This window comes from Bos javanicus, chromosome 2 (genome assembly GCF_032452875.1).
Source record: "Bos javanicus breed banteng chromosome 2, ARS-OSU_banteng_1.0, whole genome shotgun sequence".
NCBI classification, from domain to species: Eukaryota; Metazoa; Chordata; class Mammalia; order Artiodactyla; family Bovidae; genus Bos; species Bos javanicus.
The window spans coordinates 48,503,883-48,509,912 of NC_083869.1; positions in this window are offsets into that span (position 1 = coordinate 48,503,883).

Consider the following 6,030-nt stretch of genomic DNA (forward strand, 5'->3'; position numbering starts at 1 on the left):
GATGCCATGATCTTCATTTTCTGAATGTTGAGCTTTAAGCCAACTTTTTCACTCTCCACTTTCACTTTCATCAAGAGGCTTTTGAGTTCCTCTTCACTTTCGGCCATAAGGGTGGTGTCATCTGCATATCTGAGGTTATTGATATTTCTTCCAGTAATCTTGATTCCAGCTTCTGTTTCTTCCAGCACAGCATTTCTCATGATGTACTCTGCATAGAAGTTAAATAAGCAGGGTGACAATATACAGCCTTGACGAACTCCTTTTCCTGTTTGGAACCAGTCTGTTGTTTCATGTCCAGTTCTGACTGTTGCTTCCTGACCTGCATATAGGTTTCTCAAGAGGCAGGTCAGGTGGTCTGGTATTCCCATCTCTTTCAGGATTTCCCACAGTTTATTGTGATCCACACAGTCAAAGGCTTTGGCATAGTCAATAAAGCAGAAATAGATGTTTTTCTGGAACTCTCTTGTTTTTTCCATGATCCAGCAGATGTTAGCAATTTGGTCTCTGGTTCCTCTGCCTTTTCTAAAACCAGCTTGAACATCAGGAAGTTCACGGTTCACATATTGCTGAAGCCTGGCTTGGAGAATTTTGATCATTACTTTACTAGCGTGTGAGATGAGTGCAATTGTGCAGTAGTTTGAGCATTCTTTGGCATTGCCTTTCTTTGGGATTGGAATGAAAACTGACCTTTTCCAGTCCTTACCATATATTTCATTGCATTTGAAAATAATAGTCTTATGTAATACATGAAAAAATTGAAAAAGAAAACTACATTGTGAGTGAGAAAATACCTTCAATGTCATAGCTTTCTGGTATATTGAGAGATAATCCCATTGTGTGTCATTTTTATTAATAAAAGTTCATATTGACTTAGTATTTATAATATCATATGTATTGTTTCTAATTCTTAAAATGCCAAAAAGTCTGAAGTGTTTCAGTTTCTCTAGCACAAATAGATGCCCATGGATTTGACAGGAAACTGGGAAGTTTCACTGCTCAAAGATATTGGCCTACTGTGGATATCTGAAATGCACCAATAATGATGCATTGCTTTCTGTTAAGCTTTCCTCTAGTTTAGTGGCTCTTTTCTAAATTGCAGATATTCCAGGAAGGAGTAATATACTAAGTAACTCACACCCTATTATGAAATAATTGATCATGTCTTTTCTCTGGTAGGAGGAGTTACAGGGGAAGTCCCGATGCAGGACTTGGGAAAGAAAACTGGCTAAGGAAGGTTCCGATCAGGTAAAGACTGCAAAGATTTTCTCTTCTACCTGAACAGAGAACCAAGTTCCTTGTCCTTTTTTAAAATGAATTTCTCAAATGCAAGTTTAAGCCTTGTGGATACAAGCAAAGTGAAATGGAAATCTGGGACAATTACCTAAATTATTTCATTTTTAAAACCCTTCATTAAGGCTAAACAGGGATTTTTGGCTTAAATTATTCAACTGGACTAACTACATTAAAATTATCTAAAATTGCCTTGCTCTCTATTTCACCTTATCTTTTTAGAGAGACAGACCTTAGGCTGTGTCTGCTTTACCCTGTATGGATTGATTTGGGGCCAAAAAATTCAATTAATTCTATTCACAAAGGGCCTTCATGGAATAGAGCAAATGGAAAAATGAATGCTTCTGGTTTCTGGCTGCCCCATTCTGCTCTCAAGCCTGGGAGGGTCCGAGCCTGATGTATTTAATGCTCCCAGTTCTGCTGGTTCACTGTGGATCTGCATGGGTGTAAGCTTGGCACATTATTTTAAACATATGATCTTCAAAGACTGTTTTGCTTTGGGACAATCAGCAGAGCCAGTTCATTGTTCTAGAAGCAAAGAAAGCACACTGAGGCAATGTGTTGCTAGCTTACATCTACTGTATGCTTACCATGCATCGGGAATTTATTATCTCATGAATCTGAAGGTTATTGCCAAGTGGCGCAGCAGCTTCAACTCTGTGCAACTTGGCTCTTCAGCCCATGGCTCAAGTGCAGGTCAATGCTGAAAGGCCGGGAGTATGGGCTCCAGACTTGGGGTTTACATAACCATATGTGCCTCAGTTTCTCTCTGTAAAACAAGAGTAAAACACTTCCTGTCTCACAGTGTTGTTGGGAGGATAGAGAGTGAAAAAAGTAAAACACTTAAAAGAGTGTCTGTGCATAGTAAATTACTTAATAAATATTTCCTATTATTATTAATGTCATTATTACTATAGTCCCTGTAGTTAATGTAAGCAACACTTCCCAAAGGGATTGAGTGGAAATTCCTGTATTTGTCACTAAATTTACCCCTACCCCCATAATTTATTCCCCCTTGCACCACTCCCATTCACCCACCATTATACATTCTCGAAGATTAAGGTTAGCTTTGGGACAGAAAATTTAGGCAGAGTTATAAATCAAGATCAAATGAATTATTTTGGTCCATGGGACACTCACATGCTTATTTCTTATCTTTTTACTTAAAAATCTATCCTAAACGTCATCACAATGATGGGATTTGTGCAGCACTTTATGGTGTTAGCATATTTTTATACTCATTATCTTATCTGATGTAACATCACTCTGTAAAGATTGTGCAGGTGTGACTTCCTTCAACAGAAATTATGTCAGAGAAGTCAAATCTTTTGCAGAAATACTCCCCACTGGTGGGGTTGAGGGGATGCTCCGACTGTGGAACCTGGGGCAGTAGAAGTTGAGGGAAGAAGCAAGAAAAATATTTGGTATTAGCCTAGGAGTCTTAAGCTATTGGGATTGTCGATATCAGGCCTAAATCCAAGGCAAGGGTGAAGGAATTCTCAGAAAGGAAAAAGAGAGAGGGGACAAAAACTTTAGGAAAGCTTTCTGCTTTAGGAAAGAAAAAGCAAGCCAGCAAGAGGTGGAGAGATGGAGCAGAATGCAGGGTTGCTGACAGCAGTTTCTCCCAAGTTGCTGTCTGCTTACACCCAAAAATGGAGGTTCCTCAACAACAGGGTCTTTATCTAGGTCCTTAATTTCTCCTCCTGGCACTTAGTGTAGTATTGTTGAGTGCTTAATGAATTGTTCTCTCCGGTGCAGAGGGCTTCCACTACAGCAGCCTCTGTGAGCTTAAATGATGGGAAATGGTTCATTTGTCCCATTGAGAAGAAAGGAAGACCTCCTATGAAGTCAAGGAATTGGATGAAAATGATGGGTATTCTCTGGGGTAGTTGAAATTAGAGCTCTGCGGTCTGGAAAATAAACTGTGCTTCAGTGCAGATACATTTATGGAAACATCAATAAACACTGTGATTAAACTGTAGATAGAATTCCATCAGAGAGAACAATTCAAATAGTATACAAAGTTATTTTAAACCCTAAACTCCTATTCGTATTTTCAGGTAAAAATTACATTTTAATCAACCAGATGGGTTATTTAGATGATTTTGTTAAATTCAAATTACATGAAAGTAAAAATTTAGTGTCACAGGTTACAAAAAATTTACTTTTCCTACCTTTTCTTTGGTGTGCACTTGGCAAATAACAGCTTGTTAACATTGAAAGTTTTGGTGGAGGCAGAGACTGTTTCATTCAAGAAGTAATTATTAGGTAGCTATTATGTGGTGAGCATGAGGCTTATATTGGGGGTGTCCTGCCAGAGTTTTTGCTCCTGAGGAGATTAAAATCTTTTGGAATTAGAACACAGTGTGACCACGACAAAGGCTCCTAGAGATACAAGCGCAAAGGACTGTGGGAGCTCACTGGAGGGACAGTTAGGAGAATCAGCTTGATCTGTGCTCTAGTTCTCTACCTGGTAAAAGAGTTGGTGATGGTGATGAGCCATTCTCTGTAGAGAGCTGCACATGTGCAAAAATATAGAGATGGGAATATTCAGGAGTTGAGGATGCCGGCTGGAGTGTAGAAGGGGACTGGAAAAAGAGACAAGAATAGGAAAAGTTCAAAGTTTATTTGGAATGCCATGGGGGCACCATTTGAGGAATTTAAGCATTTTGTTAGTGCTGGGGGCAGAAGGAGGGGCCAAAAGAAACAGCAGAAATGAGACAAGGAAGAGTGTGCTTAGATACAATGAGATGATAAGCTCTGCATTTTAAATAAAGCCCTCTGGGCTGCCAGGGGTGGAATGGGTTGGGAGAGAATGAGTGTGACTAAATGCAGTTGGGGATGAATGAAAGTGAAAGTGAAGGCGAAGTTGCTCAGTCGCGTCCCACTCTTTGGGATCCCATGGACTGTAGTCTACCAGGCTTCTCTGTCCATGGGATTTTCCAGGCAAGAGTACTGGATTGGGTTGCCATTTCCTTCTCCAGGGAATCTTCCTGACCCAGGGATCGAACCCAGGTCTCCTGCATTGCAGGCAGACACTTTACCCTCTGAACCACCAGGGAATATTGGGGATGAATGAGGAGGCTAAATAAGAGACCATGGCAGTAATGGAGAGAAGGGGGCAAGTTTAAGCAACACGAAAGTGGAAGAGTTATTGGAACTTCGTGAGTGAGAAGGAAGAGTCTAGAAGACACAGGTTTTAGGTTGAGGATCCAGTACTTTCTTTTAAGAGATGGTGTAAAAGGGAAGATGATTTAAGATTGCCGAACTGGGGGAAGAATTGTTGAAATTAGCATTGTCTGGAACGGTAAGCATCTTGGTTTCCTGGCTCTGTCTTCTGGTAACTTCTCTAAAACATTGTTTTTTTATTGTCCTGCCCTATCTTCCCTTTCTTTCTGTCTGTGACTCCCTCTTACTCTATCTCACTGCAGTTTTCTTTCATCCTCACCTGGCCTGCTAATGCTTCTTTCCTGATTCTCCTGTTTGCTTCCTCCAATCCACCCCTACTGAAACTCAGCAAACACACACACTTACAACAGAGAGAACAAATACTGAACCAACATTTTTGTTAAATAGCTTAACTGCTTTGTGGAGAGGGATTTGTCAATGCATCTGTTCTAAAGAATTTTCTTTTAATAGATAATTTTGTGTGTGTGGAAACCAGATCAGCAAAGCACTGTTACTATGGCCTATCCACAGAGACCTGGAAATTGCTATACTAAGCGGAACTGATTAAAAGGTATTTTACTTGTTTGGAATAAAACTCACAATCTGTTCTTGAAAATTGTTGCTACTACTTGGCCGGGGGTAATCAAGGACAGGACTATACCGTTTGTTATATTCTAGGGCTGTGACTTGTGATTTTTTGTCTATAGACAACAGACTCCCTCCACAATCAGATAAATGCAACATGTGAACACTGAAGGGGACCCATTCAGAAAAGAGGGAACCATGGAACAGGGAGCACCAAAGTTGATTATCAGTGGAAATAGGGATACCACCAGATACAGAGCTATGACACAGGTTGGGCAGATCCACCATAGAGAAACATAGTGTTTCTTAAGCATACCCTTCTGTGATATTGTGTAAGGGTCTTGCTTACAAATCCAAGTAAATCTGACCATTGGATCATCTGGATGTGTGAGTTCTGATGATGTCTGACCCACTGAGTGAATGCTACCCTGCCATAGGAAAACAAAGGAGTAAGGGGAATCTGACAGCCTTTCACAGTGGAAAGAGGCAAAGTCTGCCTGGTCTTTACCCAGAACATGGACACACACCTTAGAGGTACTATGGTAGATAACTAAACTTCATCCATGCAGGCACCCTGACACAGGCAATTTAAGGGCAGGGATTCTACCAGATAGGGGCCAGCTTGTTCATGCCTCCATTATTCACGTCCCAGCAGGGTGACTTTGAGTAAATTACTTAAACTCTTCAATTGAGTAAATTATTTAAACTCTCCAAACCTCATTTTTCTCTCTGTAGATGGAGAATGACATTATACACCACGTTGGGTTGGGATGAAAAGTAACTGAACTACTGTGCTTAGTCTGTTGCCTGGCATGTAATGAAAGTTCAATAAATAACTGGTGCTGTCAGTGGCTATCTGATGGACAGATGCAATTGGAACTAGAGAATTCCAACAAAGGGCTCTGTAAAATAAAGATGTTTTCATGTCATGGCATTAAGAAACTGGTCTTTGGGGATCTGGTTACAGTGGACTTGCTACAAGAAATA